The sequence below is a fragment of the Equus quagga genome, chromosome 5 (assembly GCF_021613505.1).
Source record: "Equus quagga isolate Etosha38 chromosome 5, UCLA_HA_Equagga_1.0, whole genome shotgun sequence".
Taxonomy (NCBI): Eukaryota; Metazoa; Chordata; class Mammalia; order Perissodactyla; family Equidae; genus Equus; species Equus quagga.
Window position 1 is genome coordinate 131464820 of NC_060271.1, and position 18724 is coordinate 131483543.

General features: G+C 50.6%; 1 long non-coding RNA gene across 3 annotated transcripts in view; it reads right to left on the minus strand.

Moving 5' to 3' along the window:
• The window catches only part of LOC124239502 (uncharacterized), a 21919-nt gene continuing 3195 nt past the window's right edge, over positions 1 to 18724 (minus strand). For all 3 annotated transcript variants that reach the window (XR_006888646.1, XR_006888648.1, XR_006888647.1), the window contains exons 2-6: positions 18310 to 18593; positions 14517 to 14777; positions 13695 to 13786; positions 1327 to 1473; positions 1 to 330 (exon numbers count right to left, since the gene is read on the minus strand). This is a non-coding gene — a long non-coding RNA (uncharacterized LOC124239502). The remainder of the gene's footprint in view (positions 331 to 1326; positions 1474 to 13694; positions 13787 to 14516; positions 14778 to 18309; positions 18594 to 18724) is intronic.

Here is an 18724-nt window from a genome sequence, read left to right on the forward strand (position 1 = left end):
TGAAGCAGAGCACTCGAACTTAACCACTACGCCACCGGGCTGGCCCCCTAGTATTAGTTTTTATAGGAGTATTTTAATAGGTTGACAGTGTGGAGTTCAGAACAAAACTGATACTATTATCTGCTGCATATCACATAACCCTGCTTGGTGAAAAAGTTTGAAAATATTTGACAAGAAAGCAGAGGTTCGTTTGAGGTGGGACGTGGAGACGGAGGGGCTGTGACTTTAGTGATGGCCTCTGGAGTCAGACAGACCTGGGCTGATCCCCACTGCACATCATGGCTGTGTAACTGGGCAAGCGACTGCTTCATTGGGCTTTACCTCCCTCACCTGTAAAATGGGGTAACAATGCTTCAGTAGGATGTTGTGAGGCTTAGAGAGAATTGATGGTGCATCTGGCATAGTGCCTGGCACATCGTGATCCCCCATAAACGGTGGCTGTGATGACGGTGAGCTCTGCTCCAGGGGTTTCCAAGGCCCCCTGTACCCACCATCCAAAAGCCCCACCCTGTTGCCGCTGAGCCCTGCGGGAGGTGTTGTGTCCCTTCTCTGCAGCGAGGTGGGCAGGCCCAGGGAGGCTCATGTCTCCCGGCCCCATGGCGGTGCAGGAGGTTAGAGGTTAGACCCCAGGCCTGGCAGAGGCACATTTTCAAAAACCTGCAGAATCACACTTAGGGTGGGCCGAAATAACCCAAAATGGCAAGAAAGTTTTCCAGGAAGTAGAGGGACAGGATAGTGGAGTGGAGAGGGTGTGGCTGGGGGCCAGGAGGCCTGAGTCCCACACCCGGCACTGGTCCTGACTCACTTTGACTTCACCAGTCTCATCTCACGCAGAGCAGAAGTCCAAGTCCTTGCAGGCCCACAAGGCCTGTGAGATTTAAGTGGGCCAACTCCCCACCTGTCCTTGCCCCCGAAGGTACAGGGAAGGGACATGACCCAGCGATTTCTAGTCCCTTGCCCCATTAGGAAAGGGCACCCAACTCAAGCCCAGTTTCAGGCCATTTGCTGGCCATGCGGAGAGAGGCTCTGATGTTCTGCTGCATTTGGGGCTTGGACAATTGAGCCTGAGGGTCCTGGGAGCAGAGAGGAAAGTGGGAGCAGTGTGGGAGAAAGCAGAGCTGAAAGATGGAGAGAGGCTGTTAGGACTCTTTTGGTTGCAAGTGACAGACTCTTAAGTGAAAAGGGTGTTCATTGGTTTAGGTGCCCAAAAAGCCCAGAGCAGGTCTCCCACCATCGTGCCCCAGTGCCCAGCAGTGCCATCAGTTTGCAGGCTCCTCCCCCTCCCCCCACCTCTGGCGCCGCACTGGGCTGAGCTCATACACTCACCCCACGTCCCCACGTCAGCTTCTCTCCTAAGCATCTTCTTCCATGTGGCTGCCCCACCTTTGTCGCCTTCCTGCCCTCCTGAGACGAGAGGGTGTGCGGCCGAGACCCTCCAGTTCTGCTTTGACGTAGAAAACAATTCAAGAAGAGCTAAAAAACAGTGCAGGAAAGATCTAAACATTACTTAACGTTAGCTTGAATAGAAAAACAGTTCCAACTGATACTTAGTTCTTTACAGTCTGGAATTTTTACTTACTTCCTCATAAAAAGAGTCTGGTGATTCATTTAGAGCCTGACAACAAAAGACATCACCCTGGTATGTAGACAATATTCCCTTAAAAAGGAACATATAGATATACAGATATAGACACACACGTATATGTAAAATACATACATACATATTATACATAAAACAAAACCTTGAAAATCAATGCTCTTAAACATTTGAGTTGACATTTTTATTGCACATGTATTTAAATTCCTCTAAGGAGTTTAAACCATCTTTGCGAATGTGTCCTACTGACTCACATCGGCGCTGTGTTGTTGGCCCTGCAGATTCCCCTCCACCCTTCTGCCCCTGCCCTGGGCCAGGAGGACGCCCTGGTGGGCAGCATCAAAGAACTTCCTCCTGTCTGGCTTCTGCGGTCTGGCCAATGGGAGCATCACGAGGACACCGGAGGGGGAGCGGGGTAGTTACTTCCTTTGCTGTCTTCCTGAAGGGTCACCACAGGCTGTCGGCACCCCTTGACCACGGTCCCAACTCCTGCCCGGCAGCCTCCTCCAGAGGCCCAGACTCTCTGGGTCTGGGGGTAACTGCTCTCTCCTTCTTCAGCTGCAGGTGGAATGGCCCCCCACTGTTCCAGTCCTGGGCTACACCCCACCTTTATGGTTTCGCTCCACCTCCAGACAAAGCACTGCTTGTCACGCCATGCTGTGGTAGGCATCCCACGTATAAAGTAGAGAAAGATGGGCACGGATGTTAGCTCAGGGCCAGTCTTCCTCAGCAAAAAGGGGATGATTGGCAACAGGTGTTAGCTCAGGGCTAATCTTCCTCAAAAAAAAAAAAAAAGAAGTAACAAGTTACTCACATTTTACACTCTCCAGCTTAATATTTTAAAAATCAGTAAAGTTAAATAATCCCATCTTCCATGACACTGCTGTCTTTTTGTCTACTTTCTGTATCCTTTCTCCTTTAAGTACCATAGTGAACTCAAGGTCTCTCACAGACCTATTTTAGCAAGTTATAAATATTGGTGTTAAAATAGAACTGCTGCATGCTCCGGCAATTCCACTTGTAGGTATTTATCTGAAGGAAATGAAAATACTAAATCGAAAAGCTCTCTCTACCATCACGGACATTGCAGCATTATTTACAACAGCCAAGACATGAAAAGCACCTCAGTGCCCATCGGTGGATGAAAGGATAAAGAAAATGTGATTATATACATATATGAATACTACTCAGGGGGCCGGCTCCGTGGCTGAGTGCTTAAGTTCGCGCGCTCTGCTGCGGCGGCCCAGGGTTCAGATCCCGGGACATGGCACCGCTCGTCAGGCCACATTGAGGCGGCGTCCCACATCCCACAACTAGGGGGAGCTGCAACTAGGATATACAACTATGTACAGGGGGTTTGGGAAGATAAAGCAGGAAAAAAAAAAAGATTGGCAACAGTTGTTAGCTCAGGTGCCAATCTTTAAAAAAAAAAAACCTACTACTCAGCCATAAAAAAGAAGGAAATCCTGCCATTTGCAACAACATGGATGAACCTCAATGAAATAAGTCAGACAGAGAAAGACAAATAGGATATGATCTCAGAGGTGGGGGTGGGGGAATGAAATGGGCAAAGGGGGTCAAAAGGCACAAACTTCCCGTTACCAGATACATAAGTCCTGGGGATGTAATGCGCAGCACGGTGACTATAGTAAATAACACTGCATCGTATATCTGAAAGTTGCTAAGAGAGCAGATCTTAAAAGTTCTCATCACAAGAAAAAAAATCGTAACTATGTGAGGTGATGGATGTTAACTACATTTATTGTGGTGATCAATTTGCAATATACACATATATTGAATCACTATGTTGTACACCTGAAACTAATATAATATTATATGTAATTATATGTCAATAAGAAAGTAATAAATACTGGTATTCATGCACAGCTAGGTCAGTGGGGATGTCTTTGATTCCTTGGTTCCTTTACTGACCCAGATGTGTTTGATGGTTTTGTTTGTTTGTTTGTTTTGTTTTGTTTTGTTTTTTATAATTTCTAGATTTTTATTTTATTTATTTATTTTTGAGGAAGGTTAGCCCTGAGCTAACATCTGCCGCCAATCCTCCTCTTTTTGCTGAGGAAGACTGGCCCTGAGCTAACATTTGTGCCCATCTTCCTCCACTTTCTATGTGGGACGCCTGCCACAGCATGGCTTGCCAAGTGGTGCCATGTCTGCACCCAGGATCCGAACGGCGAATCCCAGGCTGCCGAAGGAGAATGTGTGAACTTAACAGCTGCACCACCGGGCCAGCTCCTGATGGTTTTTTTTTGTTGTTTTTTTTTCTGCTGAGGAAGATTAGCCCTGAGCTAACATCTGTGCCAATCTTCCTCCACGTTATTTGTGGGATGCCACCACAGCATGGGTGATGAGTGGTGTGGGTCCATGCCCAGGATCCAAACCCTTGAACCAGGGCCGCCGAAGCAGAGCACGCTGAACCTAACCTCTATGCCACAGGGCCAGCCCCTTGATGGTCTTCTTGATTTCTGGTGGCAACAGGATGTTCCAGGCTCATCCTGACTTATTTCCTGTCCCAAGATGTGGAATCACCTGGCCTCCCAAAACTCAGTTCCTCGTGGTGGGAAACAGTGTTGATGGGCATGACCCGGGCGTTACTGGTGTTCCTGGGAGAAGTGGTGGGCAACAGTGCCGCTATTAGGGAGCCATTTTTAGCAGAGGCACAAACTGGCACTGAGAGCTTTTCCTAAGGTACTGAGTTCCCGCTGTGTTTTCCAATTTTGCATATTGAGGATTTCATCCTGCTGTGTGTGTGAAGATTTCACAGACAACTAAGACTGTCTACTACAGTGACAACAAGGACAATCAGGGATCAGGGAGGCCTGACTCAAAGTTGCCACAAAGCCTACTGGGCCCCAAGGGTTGTTTTGTGGGGTGAGCACAGAGCATTTTCGCTTTGGGATCGCAGTGCCTTGAGGCCGGCCCTGTCTTCTGTTTGCCAGGCCCCACATACCCTGGGCTTTGTATCACTTGTCTGAAGGGTCATCTGGTCAACCTCAGATCCATCAGAAAGTCTTGCTAATGTCCCTTCTCCAACATTTGAATCTCTTCCTGTCTTTCCATCTCTGGCCCCCTGTCCTGGTCAGGCCCGGGACTGTGGCAGGAGCTTCCGGAATGCTTCCTGGGGTCCCCTCGGGCCTCCTCCACTCCATCCGCTGCGCAGGACCAGAGCGATCCATCTCGTTGAAACCCCTCCCCTCTGCTTCCAATCCCGCCACACAGCCTCCCCTGGGCCCCCGAGCCTCTCACAGCCTGCCCAGCCTGCCCTGAGGCCACAGCTCCTCTGTTCCCACATCGCAACCTGCCTGTCCTGTGCTCGCCATGCAGTTCTGGCCTGGAAGCTCTTGCTCACGCCTTCTCCTTTCCTCCTCGCTCTCCCCGTGCTCGAGCACACAGCTCCGGCAGGTTTCTAGGGAGCCAGCTCTAGTCCTCCCCTTACCCTCCAGTGGACTCTGGACCAGCCTGCCTTAGTTCCTGCTTGTTTGTGGAACCAGGCTCTCCAATTTTCCTACCAATTCCAGTCTCCTTCCCATGAATTAATTTTCTGCTTAAGTAAGTCATAACTGCTGGCAACTCAGTCCTGACCGAACCCTGGAGCAACCCACCCCTCTTCCACGAGGCTGCCAAGAGCCCCTTGGTGGCATTCCAATTCTCTGCTTATGGGTCTGCCACCCCTCTAGTCCGTGAGAGCCCTGGGTCTTACTGGCTTCTGCATCCTCAGCCTAGCCCCGATGCTCAGTGTTGGGAGCCTGAAGTAATTCGCTCTGCAGTCTTTGCCGTCTCTGGCCACAATCATCGCGAGCAGGAGCCTGGTCTGCAGCAACCTTCCTCTGCCTGGGTCTCACTAGTGCTGGGAGCTCGGCAAGCGCCACCGCCTTCATCCATCAGAGCAGCTGCCTTTCTTCCTTCAGACCCTGGTTCTAGGAATTCCGGACACAGCGTCACTGTTTGGATGCCCCAGATGCGCGTCTGGCCACTAGCAGGAGCAATAGCATTGGCTTCAGTGCTCGGGCTACTCCTCAGGTCTCAGGAAGCAAAACCGCTGAGAAACCCGATGTAGCTGTTTGTCCTCGGGCCCCCTGCGCTGGTGGCTTTGACGCTTCTATTTCCAGCAGCTTGTTGGGAGCTTTTCATCGAAGGAAGCACGTGGACCCGTCTGCCCGTGGTCACATCACTGTTGCGTTTAGTGACCCCAAGGCCCTGAGAGTTCAGCTGACTGTCCGAGCTGCGTGACAAAGGAAGAGGAGGCCCACTCACAGTCTGTCCTGCTTGTGGGAAGACCCCTGGCCACCTCTGGCTCTGCAAACATAGGACCAAGACCCCAAATAGATTTTGTCTGAGACGCTGCTCCGGAGCCTCTGGGAATGGCTCTTCAGGGTGGCTTTCAGAAGCACCGAGGACCACTGCCAGCCTGGTTGGCTGCACAGGGTCCCCGCAAGGTCATGGGGACTCTGTTTCCCTCTGAACACTTGTGCCTGAGAGATGCTCCTTAACAAAGGTTCTGGGAACCCTTGTTTCCCTCCTGGAGGTCACGTTAGCAGATCGAAGGCCTGAGACTCCTGCGGGAAAGAACCCTGTGAGCCTCGCTGACGGAGACTAGAGCTGGAGCAGGTGGCCTGTGGCCCGGGCTCCTGGGCACCACCTGGCCTTCACCCTCTGGGTCTTCCTCAGCTGTCGGAGGAGGTGTGGGAAGGAAGACCCCACTCCACTCCTGCTGGCCTTTCCGGGAAGCTGGAGGAACCATTCAAGCTCAACTTCTGTTTTCTGGCACCACAGATGCATTAAGAGAGAAGCATTTGAACCAAAGCAAATATATATGTATGTATATATGTACTTATGTACCCTTTATTCTACTGGAAGCCCCATCTCCCGCTCTGGGACCTTCAGAGAGTCCAGTTATCCTTGACCAGTGTTGACGAAGACGGTCGCTGACGTCTGTGGAGCACATACCCTGTGGAGTGTTTGCACTCTCTCATGGGTGGGGTCGCTAACTGTTGTCGCCTTCAAACAGTAGCAGCACACTCTCGGCACGTGACATGAGCGGAACAACATGCGTTTTCAGCGTTGTGGGTGGACATAAAGATCTTATTAACCTCCCTGCATTTCCTACAGCCCTGAGCACAGTGCCTTGCACATGGTGGGACCTGATAAATATTAGATTTAGTTAAGTGACTTTGAAGGAAGGAGGCAGTGACGGTGTGGAGTATTGCGGGGTGGGGGGATGGGGCATGTCCCCTAAGTCCTCCTCAAATAAATATAAAACTCTAATCAAATAGTGCGCTTTCCACAGAGCATCGGTCAAGTCCCATAACCACTCTCATGTCGCCAACTTAAGGGCGGAGGGCGGCCGCTCAGCCCCCATATAGAGGTCCTGGGAGCCCCGGCGCAGGTGAACTGGGATCGTGGTCCTGGAAAATGTGTACCACTGACGGCCACCAGGGGGCGCCCTCGGCCTTTGCGTCGTTAACACGTTCTTTTCCTCAAGGCCCGCAGCGCGGCTGAAGGAAACCTCCCGGGACCAGCTCTCCAGGAACCGAGAGAAACTGTCACATGAAACGGGACAGGAAGAAAGAGACGCTGGAGAGGGGAGCTCAGGCCTCACACGTGGAGGCCGAGGGCAGCGCCACGGCTGCTCCTTGTGTAGAAGACACCAGGCCACGTTTTTCTTACAACGGAGGCATTTTTATTTCATAGAACAGTCGGTTATTGATACGGCCAAGCTGAACATCGAAAGAGCACGGATTTGGGAAGCAGGCGGACCTGGGTTGGATTCCTCTGTGCTGTGACCCTGGGAAGCCGCGCAGTCAATCTAACAGCCGCCTGGCGAGGGTGCTGCGCCCAGTACCTCGTCAGTCCCCACGGCAGGGCTTCCAGGAGGGCACGAGACAGGTGGCACACACCAGCCGCGGGACCTGGGCAAATATTTGGAGCCTCCCCAGGCCTCAGCTTGCTCCTCTGAGAGGATGGCGTTCAGACTGCGTCGTCTCCAAGTGTCCTCTGAGCTCTGTGCGACTCTGGTTTCTGATCCTGTTGAAGAGTTCAGAGCCAGAAGGTGACGTGACGCTGTGAGCGCTCACGAAGCCAGTCCCACCCGTCACCAGCACAGGGCCGGCCTGCGGTGGGTTCTCGATAAACGTTCGCTGAACCAACACCAGCCTTTAGCTGCTCGTGCGTTCTCAGTTCAGTTGCCAAACTTTTCTCATGAGCTCTAGGGAATAATTAGTCTTTTCCATTAATTGTCTGGAAAAATGCATTTTGCATTTTTAACAGTCGCCTTTTACAGGTGCATTTTCAGCTCACCTTCTCGGAGTGCTGGTTACGTGCTGATGGCTTGACGTGCATCACCACATTCAGTTTTATTCACTTCTCACAACGACCCAAGGCGGCAGGGATTATTAATCTCCATTTGATGGATGAGGAAACTGAGGCACAGTGAGACTGGGTCATCTATCCGAAGCCACACACGTGGTGGAGACTGGACTCAATCTGAGTGCATCATTTCCAAAGTGCCACCGCTCCATACAGCTAGCCGTTGACAACAGACCCCGTTTCTGTGTTGGCACTGCAGGACAGCGTGCATGTGGCCAGACATAGCTGTGCTCTAGAGCAAGACCCACCACAGCTCAGCCCGGTGGATGGTTCGCCCATGCTCGTCCCTGGAGAGAACGAGTGGCTCTCACAGACCTTCTCTCACACTAACCACTGACTCAACGGATACTGACCGACAGCCACGTTCTTGTGTAGGTGCTGGGGTCGAAGCAGGGAGCAATACAGAAAAAATCCCTGCCCCTGGGAGCTTATATTTTAGCAGGAGGCAAACAGAAACAAGCAATAAACATAATAAGTATATTAAATTGTATGTGAGAAGGAGAAAGGGCTATGGAAAAAAAAATAGATCGAGATAAAGAGGATCTGAAATGTGGGAAGGGGGATTTAATTCAAAATAGGCCTCCTTGCAAAGATGAAATGGGAGTGGAGATGGAGGGCGGTGAGAGATGTGGACGCGTGTGAGCTATGCAGCTTTCTGGAAGAGTGATGCAGACACAGTCAGTGCAAAGGCCCTGAGGTGCATATGTGTCTGGCATGGTAGAAGATGGGCAAGGAGACCAAGGAGGCTGGAGAGGAATGAGAGAGGCCGATGGAGGTGGTCAGAAGGGGCCAGATTCTAGAGATGTAATCCAAAGGCAGAACTAAGGGAGCTGCTGATGTTGTGAAGGTGGGATGTGGGCAAGAGAGGAGGAGTCAAGGATGACCCCAAGGTTGGTGGCCTGAGTAAGTGGAATAATAAAGACTTCAGAACAATGCCGTAGTACTAAGAAGTGGTCAGCTGCTCTTTTCTCTCTTTCTCCATGGGCTCTGTGGACCTTTGCCTGGGGTCTGGGTGACATGCCTGTGCCAGAGTGGGACAGTGGGAAGGGCAAAGAAAGAAGGCGGTATGACAAAATTATTTTACAATGTACCAAGATATGAGAGCCAATACCTCCTTTTATTTTCATGAGGAAAAACCCACGATTTTTGAAACCCTTTTAGACTTGTGGAAGAGTTGCCAAGATGGTACGGAGTTTCCATAGCTCACGCAGCGACCCCTGCTGTTGCCATAGGCATAACCACAGTGCAATTACCAAATGAGACACTCGCTCTGGTGCGCTGCGATTAACTAACCTGCAGACTTCGCTCAGACTCCCGAGTTTTCCCCCTCGTGCCATTTCTGTGATGCTGGATCCCTCCCTGTGTTTTGTTGTCGCGTCTCCTTAGTCTCCTCCAGTCTGAGACGGTTTCTTGTCTCCTTGGCAACTGCCTGGCAGCTCTCTCCTTTTTCCTTGGGCCCCAGGTCTGGGCAAGAGTCTAGGGGAGGGGGGAGTCCTGGCCACCCGCCCAGGGAACCAGCGCCAAGAGAGGAGCCCGGCCTGGGCCACCACCCTGTCCCCAGCTCACTGCAGCTCTCAGCCTCCGGGACTGCCCGTCCCTGGTCACCACGGCCACTTTGGCCACTACAGAGCTGGGTGTGGGGGGCAGGAAGACAACCCCTTGGCAATGCCTGTTTCCCCCACAAAACACAGACAGCTGCGGAAAGGGTGGGGCCCACCTGAGTTCCATCAGGATCAAAGTCCTGACCCGGCAATTTGCTCCTGGGGCTGAAGAACACTGCAGTCTGGAAGGGGAGCCCCCTCTGCCCCCCCCCGCCCCCCCCCCCCAGAGTCCCGCAGCTGCAGCCAGAAGCACCTGAGCCACCTGCCGCAGGGTGGTTTGGAGCTAAGAACATGCTGGTATTGCTGGGATGGTTCAGGTCAGGAAGGGCCCCATGGCCCAGTTACCATGGCAACCAAAGTTGGCTTTCAGGGCGTGGATGTTTAGATCTTATTTGGGCTTAGAGACGTAATAGAGAGACTTAGAGATGCGTGACGTCATGATGCTGAAGGCCCCACACGCACATTCAAATAAATCTCTCCTCCAGTTGGCCACTGGAGGTGAGCACACTGGCGCCAGGCTACGCAAACTGAAAGATGCACCGCTGTCTTCTTAGGGAGTGGAAGATGCTGACACAGCCCTGATCTGGGAGAGAGGCTCCTCAGAGGACAGGGGCACACTCTTTATAAGTGCCACCAAAGCCATTTGTACAAGTGGTCCACTAGTTGGCGGTGGGGGTGGGGGGTGGGGGTGGGGGGCTGCAAGCTGCTCGTTGATGATGGAAGGTTATTGGCCAGGGACCAGGATACCTGGCTTCAGCATTAGGATGGGTGTTAGAGGAGCATGGACTCTGCGGCAAGACCACCCCGGCTCCAGCACCAATTAGCTGTGTGACTGTGGGCAAGTGTCTTGGGCTTTCTGAGTTTCAGTGCCTTGTCTGTCAAATGCAGGACCACAGAATCTACCCCATAATACTGTTGAGGGTTAAATGCTCAGAACCACCCAGGACACCGTAACTGTCAATGATAGCTCTCAAATCCTTGCGGCGGGATCGTGAGCGAGTCAATTTCCCTTCTTCAGGACTCTGTTCTGAGCATGCGCCACCCAGGGCTCCTTGCAGCGGCTCCAGGCCGGGTGTTTTGCTGTGTGCTCATCCTCGCTGTGGCTGTCATGCACACAGGCCCTGCTGCAAGTGACAGAATGACGTTGGCTCTGGGAACGGGAGTGGGCTGGGGCCGGGAGAAGCCTTCCTTTCCTTTAGGATTTCGTTTCATTCCAAACGCAGGATTTTTTTAAATTCCCAGTGCAGTTTCCCCCTGATAGCAGTAAGCTAGGTAGCCATGAGGCAGTGGGAGGCGAGGCCCTGCTCTCATTTCTACGCCCGACCCCCGGGCATGGAGCACGGACGCCGGGCCTTCCACACTGCGGCTCCAGCCTCTCCTCCTCTTAGAAAACCCAGCTCTGGGGTTCTCTCCGTGATGCTTTGTTGATATCTCCCAGAGTTATTAACCCGAGTTAATAATCCTTCCTCTCTGTACGTTATCTCATGTTTCTCTATTTTATTTGACACAGCTGTCTCTCCCACTGGCCCCCAGGCTCCTCAAGGGCTCAGATTATGGATCACTTATTTGTATATTTACAACTGTTTGCTGAGGGTTTTTTCTTTTTTTCTGAGGAAGATTAGCCCTGAGCTAACTGCTTCCAATCCTCCTCTTTTTGCTGAGGAAGACAGGCCCTGAGCTAACATCTGTGCCCATCTTCCTCTACTTTATGTGTGGGACGCCTATCACAGCATGACTTGCCAAACGGTGCCATGTCCACACTGGGATCCAAACCCGCGAACCCTGGGCTGCCGGGAAGTGGAACGTGCGCACTTAACCACTGCGCCACTGGCTGGCCCCTGTTTGCAGAGTTAAATGAAGCTGAGTATATGTGAGGTGTATACTTGTTCAAACAGACTGAGTTTCTTTTATGATGATTTCTTTTTGGTGTAAATTTGCTTTCAGTTTAAGTAATCAAAACATACTTGGATACAGATTCTTAAGTGGATTAAAAATAACAATGTATTCTTAGTGATGATGCTTGCAAAACTGGAAATGGAAAAGATTTTTCCATTTTATTTGTGTCTGAATAAGAGAAAGAACAAGGGGAGGGGAACGCTTCTGCCATTTTATCTGTAAGGAAAAAAGAAACCATAGAAGAAGTAGAAAACTAAAATGACCTTCAGAACTAATTTCTGGTTGATACAAAAGAAGGAATTTAAAAATTGGGAATCTGATTGTCTACAAGAATTTTTGTTTTGTTTTTTTTGTGGAAGCTTAGCCCTGAGCTAACTGCTGCCAATCCTCCTCTTTTTGCTGAGGAAGACTGGCCCTAAGCTAACATCCGTGCCCATCTTCCTCTACTTTATATGTGGGACGCCTACCACAGCATGGCGTGCCAAGCAGTGCCATGTCCGCACCCGGGATCCGGACTGGCGAATCCCGGGCCGCCAAAGCGGAACATGTGCACTTAACCGCTGCGCCACCAGGCCGGCCCCTACAAGAGTTTTTTTACACTGGGTTTCATAACTCAACGATCTTGCCTGAGGCCCCAGGAGAGAATGTGGAGTTAGGTCGGAAGGCAGAAGTGAGTTACTGAAAATCGTAGGTGGTTAATATTAACTTCCTTGTCTTTCATGAATAAAGCCGTCACCCGGAACTCATGGGTGAGACGCAGAGGGCTTTCAACTAAACCAGCGACTGGCACACTTTCCCTAAAGGGCCAGACGGTCAATATTTTAGGCTCTGCAGGACAAAGAGTCTCTGAAGCAACGTCTCAACCCTTCAGAGGGATGTCGAGTCAGCCGGGACAGCAGCAAGCAGGCGCGTGGCTGTGTTCCAATAAAGCTTTATTGACAAAAGGAGGTGGGAGCTGGATCTGGGTGCTGGCTACAGCAGGTTGGTGACCCCTGAGCCAGACACTCCATTTTCAGGTCCAAGTATCCATTCTCTTAAACACACCACGCACCAAGTCGTAAGGTTATTATGGCATTGTGATTATTTGCAATTTTAGCACAGATGACCAAATTATGAGTGAAAAAAACAAACCTCTGGGGCTGGGAGGCCGGATTTGTGTGTCTGGGCAGCAGTTTCAGATGGAGGACGGTGGCCTCCTGCCTCGCAGAGCCCACCTCCAGCTGTCACGGCTCCCTTCCTCACCGGGTTGCCCGTCTTCTGGGACCGTGGTGCCCAGAGGGGGTCTGCTGGTGTGTGGATTTACTTCAGACTTAGGAGAGCACAAAACTACCCAGAACCGTGGGCTGGCAGTGTGGCCGAGACAGCCCAAGGCTTCCCCAGCTACAAGTGTTAACTTTTTTAAGAAATGTAGGAAGGAAAATAAATTTGCTTCTTTTATTACTCCAAGGTTTTATGTGACTTACTGTGTTAGTTGGGGTTTTCCAGAGAAACAGAACCAGCAGGATAGATGGAGAGCTGTGTGAGGCTCATGGTAGGAGCTGACTCACACGGTTGGAGAGGCTGAGAAGCCCCACCGCCTGCCGTCTGCGCGCTGCAGACCCAGGGAGCCAGGGGTGCCCGTCAGTCTGAGTCCGAGGGCCTGAGAATGAGGGGCACTGGGGTTCACGGCAGGAGAAGATGGATGCCCTAGCCCCAGCAGGGAGTGAGTCCCCCGTTCCTCTGCCTTTCTGTCCTGGTCAGGCCCTCAAGCACCTGGGAGAGGGCACCTTCCTTCCTCAGTCTACTGAGGAAAGTCAAATGCCAGTCTCTTCAGGAAACACCCTCAGAGACACACCCAGACGTGATATTTGCCAGCGAGCTGGGAGTCCCTAAGCTCAGTCAAGTTGACAGACAAAATTAACCATCCAACTACTGTTAAAGTAACTTTTACCAAAAAAATTAGAATTGTAGTTTAAAAAACCTTAGTTTCTAGGAATATATTTAAGGCTAATTCTACCATTAAACTTATTGATGTTTAAAGCCCGCAGTGAGATAGACCAGTGTGGTCTTTGAAAACTGCAAACCTTGCTCTGTTTCTCTCCAGGCCCCCACGTGGGTCACAAATCAAGCGTAAACTTCTACACCATGGAGTGTCACTGAGGACAGGCTAGATGGTGCCACAGTAAGAAACAGCTCCGGGCAGAACTAGCCTACGACAGTGAAGATTTAGTTCTCACCTAGGCCACATGTCCTTCACGAGTGAGCCGGGGGATGTGCTCCAGGACCTCCCCCTCTGGAACCTGGCTGGTAGAGCTGCCATTACCAGTCACTGTGACAGAGAGGAAGAGACTGTGAGGGGATCTTTCAGCAGAATTGATTGCTCTAGTCCAGAAGTGACACACTCACTTTTGCTCACAAGTCATTGGCCACTTTGGTTCAGTGAACACCCTGAACAACCCTATATGTAGGGTGAACAACTCATCTGGCAGAAAGTCCCACAACCCGGGTATACCCTCAGTCCCAGGGAAACAGGAATGGCTGGTCACCCTCCCTACATGGTAGCCCTGGGTACCTTATACTCAGAGCTCGCCTTGTCTATTCTGCTAGGTTTCGCAGGTATTTGGGTATAGCTAACATAATGAAAAACCATGGAGACTAGACGGACAGGTTCGAGTCCCAACTCTGCTACTTACTAGCTTTGAGACCTTGGGCAAGTCCCCTGCTCTTCTGAGCCTCAGCTTTACCATCTGTAAAATGGAGGAAGGTAATATCTGCCTTGTAAGGCTGTCAGGGGGCTCCTTTGGAGCGAAGGCCTGGAAAGGGAACAGGGCAGAGCCCGGCAGCCTCTCAGGAAGTGCCAGCAGCCCCTGCTGGGTGGTGGCTGACTGCACAGGGAAGGGCAGGTATGTTCCAGAGGACAGATGCTGCTGCCTGGCTGGAGGACTTGTACAAACAGAGTGGGCATTCATCGGTAACCCCTGTGAGCAGGCGGGGACCTCGACTCCACTCCACAAGTTAAAGATCTACGAGTGAACGAGCCAAGAGACTTAATATTTAACCTGAGTTTTCACTGGAGTCCTCTGTTCCCTTAGCTGATTGATTCACTGGCGAATCCTCAGGTCTCCAGCGAGAAGCAGGAACATGAGCATCTTCCCAGCTCTCTGGGACCATGGCTGGTTCTGTGCAGCAGTGACCATCCGAACAGGGCAGTGTCCACACTGCAGACTTGCCCTTCACGGTGAGGGGGTTTGAGCTTAAAGCTGGACATTTCATGTTCATTGCACACTCTTGTTAGCCGGGGGTGTTGCAGATGTTAACATCTGTGATAAAAAGGATGTGTTAATGGCCACATTTGCACTGGCCTCATCGCTCCCTCCCCACCACTGCACAATTTCCTCAGGATGGCAAATAACCCTAACGAAGCCCGGAGTCTGGGTATGCTCTGATGGCCTTCAAATCCCCAACCCAAAACTGCATGTTTGTGGAACGGTGAGTCAGCCCAGGGCTGTCTGTGAGCGGATCTGCAAGGAGAAGGGAACAGGTTCACTGAGGCCAGCCAGTGTGGATACCGTACTGGACAGTCATGAGGCTTGTCCTGTCCACAGCACCTGGGGAAGGGACGGTCCTTCCACACGAGCCATCCCATAGCTCAGGGGGCCAGCTATGGGCGCCTGAAACAGAGTACCCCAACTCTAGAGCGGCCAGCTTCCTGATCACCAGTAAGCACCCCACCCCACCCGGAGCGCCCCAGTCCAGGTAGAAACTCGGCCGAAGGAGAGTCTTATTCACACAGCAGCAGAGTCAGCCCACCAGCAACCCGCTCCTTCTTCCTCACACATGGACGGGGTGGGCTGGGGGATGACGCATTGTCCAGATGAAGACCTCCGACCAGTCCTCTGGTTTGTATCCCTACTTCTCGCTCCCACCTTCTTTCATACCTGCTGACCAAGTCCCAGAGCCTCACCTTTCGGAAGACCACCTCCCGTCTCCTCTCCAGCCCCCCACATCATACTAGAGGCTGTGGTTTCTCTTCCTGTTTCATCTGGCAGCTGTCTACTATCAGCTTTCCATCTTCCAGAAATGGGTTGAAATCTCTCATGTGTGACTTTCCTTCCCCTTTCCAACTCCTTCCTCATCCCTTTTTCTTTTCCGAACTTCCTTTTTTTTTTTAACTTCAATATCTTTTTTTTTTTTAAGATTGGCACCTGAGCTAACATCTGTTGCCAATTTTTTTGTGTGTTTGTTTTTTCTTCTTCTTCTTCTCCCCAAAGCCCGCCAGCACACAGTTGTACATTCTAGTTGCAGATCCTTCTGGCTGTGCTATATGGGACACCGCCTCATCATGGCTTGATGTGCGGTGCTGGGTCCACGCCCAGGATCCGAACCGGTGAAACCCTGGGCCTCTGAAGCAGAGTGCGCGAACTTAACTGCTTGGCCACGGGGCTGGCCCCTTAACTTTAATATCTTAATTTCAGTGGGGTCTCAAGTTACAAGAGAAGCAAGCTCTAGGCCTGATCTGCCATTTTGAACCGGAAGCCTGTAGACATCTTGTTAAGCAATGAGAACTGGTCAACTCATGGAAAGTCTGTAGCATAAATCCCGCTTTCTACCTTTTGTTTAAACACGTTTTACTGCATATAATCAGATTTTTTCAATAATTTTATAGACTGGGTCAAATCAATGCTGAGGTAGACATGCCAACTCTGAGGACTTAAGATATCTTATTTCTGAGTAAATATTGCAAAGGAGTTCTGTAGCTCATTAATTGTCCTCAATGAATAGTGTTGACTCTTCCACACATTTCTCCCCGCCCCTCTCAGTGGTGAAGCCATGAAACCAAATGCAAAAGCTCGGACACTTTGCAAGAAGACAACACGATTATATGAGATACTGCAACAATTGATAGCCCTGTGGCTCTCTCAAGTTACTGATTAAGCATTAAAAATAGAAGCATGGCCTGCCTAGGTTTCAAATGCTGTCTCATTTCTCATCTGAGTATAAATACTATCTTTCTGCATATTTGTGATAACCAGCTCCTACACAATATATCTCTCTTATTGACAGCTAGTGATGTGTCAGGAATGGTGGAAAATGACAGAGGTTCTGAGCAGGTAGGGTAGATCTGGAGGGTCCCTGAGGAAAGGCCCTTGAGTTGGGCTTTGAAAGGGGTGTGGGGTTTGGCAGCCCACTACAGTGGGGGTGGTCCTTGGGCTATGGTAAGGAGAGGACCTGCGTCACGTCCAGCTGCCAGGCTGGACCTATTGCCAAGGAAAGCATCACTCAGGACACATCTCCTGCTGAAAGCGTCGACAACTGCAGCTCTCTCCCAAAGTTTAATTCGTTCACTGCAAGGAAGTGCTTATTTTCCAGGAGTTAAGCAGACAGCTCCCAGCCGGGCCTCATCTTCCACCCCTCCTCACCAGCTACCATGGCAGTCACTGCATAAAGAAGTCCTTTAGCTGGAGAGATGTGGCTGCCACGATGCCTCATTTTCAACGTCCCCATATTCCTGGCACTTTGCCAACCCTTTGGGACAAAGACACTCTTGTCTATTTCTACAGATGCTCTTAGTGGCCTTAGTCATGTGGGAAAGATTAGAGTGTTTGCTTATTATGGGAAGCGTCTAATAAAATCAACCTGGGTTTTTAGCATATTTGATGGACGCCAGGTCTCCAAATGTAGCTGATTTTAAACGCACTCTCACAGTGGAAAGAACACAGCCTGTGGCATTACTGTCACTGAAGCGGAGTAAGCTAGACAACTCTGAGGAAACAGGATCGCAACCAAGAGGAGTCAGAAAAATCAGCTGCCCTGGGAGGTGAACACAGGGAGCCGTGGATATATTTAACCTATGAGTCACATGACTAGACTCTACTTAGGCAGAAGTAAAACATGTTTTCCTTTAAATGATTAAACTTAGTTGAACTTAGTTCAAGAAAAATTTCTTTTCCCTCTGAATGATTTTTTTTTCCCCAGGCTTAAAGAGTTTCAAGATGAAATTTGTTTTCTTAAAGAGAAAACTTACATCAATAGCTTTCAAACTAGACACATCTGTGGACTTAGAACACCCCAATGACATCAAATAATGTATTTGGCCCATCTCCTACATCTGGATGTTTAAGACAGCACATCAAAAAAAGAAAAAGAAAAAAAAAAGGAAGGGGAGTTATAAATACTTCCTTGGTCTCTTGATAATAAAACAAATGGATATGGACTTGAATTCCAAGTATATTCCATCTTCTTGGGCATAAAGTTGTTGATGCCTACTCCTGAAGAGATGAAATAGTAAAATTTCAAGTCTGTGGTTGGGAAAGGTTAGCCAAAATTTCATTTTAACAGTTTTTCTGCAATCCAGTCTGGATTCAACTTAATGTCAAATCAAGACATGTGAGCTAAACCCAGGACGCGTGAGTGGTCCAGCTTTGGAAAGGGTGGGTTTTAAGTAAGTGGGGAAGGGAGAGGAGAAAACTGAGTCAAAGCAAAATGCAAGCATGCCCCACAGGGCCGGATCTCAGTAGGCGGCTTTGGGGTGTTCCCTGCTCTTACTCTGGGGTTAGTTAACTTACACTTAATGAGGTTTCCTTCTTTTCTACCAACCAATGACCAAAACCTCCAATTAGTCACGATCAGCACCTGTTGGTATTTCCTTTGCTTTTTCCCTTGTGGGGAAAGGATGCTTTCTCTGTCTCCTTCTTCTTGAAATTCTTCTTTCCCCAAACCAATTACTTTTTTTTTTTTGAGGAAGATTAGTCCTGAGCTAACTACTGCCAATCCTCCTCTTTTTGCTGAGGAAGACTGGCCCTGAGCTAACATTCACACCCATCTTCCTCTACTTTATAGTGGGATGCCTACCACAGCATGGCTTTATGCCAAGCAGTGCCATGTGCGCACCGGGATGGGGCCACGAACCCGCTGAGAAGCAGAACCTAGGAACTTAACCACTGCGCCACCGGAGCGGCCCACCGATTACTTTTTTGATGAGGGCTTTTGACGAGGCTCAGCATTCAGGCGCCACATCTCCGCAGAACCCGAGGGCCCACGGCTGCCCGCCACAGCGCTCCTCCGCGGAAAGGCTGGAGGGTTGTCCGCTCTCGGACGATCAGCCCCTGCCCTCCTGTCCCGTCTGGGTTCTGTCCCTGCGCAGGAGACAGAAACAGGATGAGGAGGCCTCTGAGGCGCGGCACATTCGTTACCTATTCAATCCTGGGGAGTACTTTTACCGCCCCATCCCTCCCCCAGTCTGACATCTGAGAAAGGGGAGGCTCGG